The 1,041-nt window shown below is 38.8% G+C and overlaps 1 protein-coding gene across 4 annotated transcripts in view; it reads right to left on the bottom strand.

Moving 5' to 3' along the window:
• LOC101629185 (chromosome unknown open reading frame, human CXorf23) overlaps positions 1-1,041 on the bottom strand; it is a 46,484-nt gene that overhangs the window by 31,945 nt on the left and 13,498 nt on the right. The gene's annotated exons all lie outside the window — the stretch shown is intronic.

The raw sequence follows: 1,041 nt of genomic DNA on the forward strand, positions 1-1,041 counted from the left end.
CACGGTCCATCACTTTTCTATTCACATCCTGGTAGTGTATGAAGGGAACAAACAGACTTCACTGACATGCCTAGTTGCAGGGCCTGACTATTCTCCGATATTATTCACAATGGAAGTAAGCATGCAAGCCTGTTTTAGGGGAACATATCTGTCATGACTACAGTGGTTGCTTTTTAAAAAAATAATTATTAAGAGCTAAACCAAATGGCATAAGCATGCCTTTTTCTAGACTAATTTCCACTATCTAGCATTATCTAGCTAGTTGAACCTCAGTTGTTTTAAGTTGGCAACAAGAACCATGTTAAGTCATCTTCTTTCTTGAGTCACAGGAGGATACAGGGACTTGAGCCTCAGGTGCTCTGACTCAGATAGGTCTCTTCACTCAAGGCCTCACCATCCTTCTCTATAAAGTCTCTGCTCACTAGGGTCTTGTCAAGGTCAAAAATACTCTGAATATCAGAAAACAACTCTGAGAAACTGAACAAGGACTAGGTCTCTTTGGACCGGCCCAACCTGTCTATCCTGGATACAGAAATGCTGGCAGCATAAGAACATGTAAATTCATGAAAAGGAACAACTCTAAAGGGCAGTGTACTGACAACTGCAATTCACTTTGAAGTGCATCAAATAAAAATAAGATGGAATGAAAGATGAATAGATTGACAGATATATTACCATGGAAAGCAGAGTAAATGCTAATTGCAGGCTCTAGAAAGTGAGTATACATGTGTTCCTATACAAGTCTTTCAACTTTTCTGTATGTATGTTCGAACATTTTCATAATGTTCAGAAGAAAAAAAGGTTAAAGTATCATCCTTAAACTTATAGCAACCTTGTATTCTTAGGAACTAGCAGAAAACAGAACAAAATGATTTAAGATTATATAAAATACAGTGTTATGACAAATAGTTATAAATATACATCAAAAAAGGCCCTCCCTGGTGGTGTAACGGGCTAGAGCACAGCACTATGAAGATGTCAGCAGCCACTGCATTCGAGTTTGAATCCCAGCCAGGAAGCTGACCCACTTGGTGCAGCAGA

This window comes from Condylura cristata, unplaced genomic scaffold (assembly GCF_000260355.1).
Source record: "Condylura cristata isolate star-nosed mole 26May11 unplaced genomic scaffold, ConCri1.0 scaffold00027, whole genome shotgun sequence".
Classification (NCBI taxonomy): Eukaryota; Metazoa; Chordata; class Mammalia; order Eulipotyphla; family Talpidae; genus Condylura; species Condylura cristata.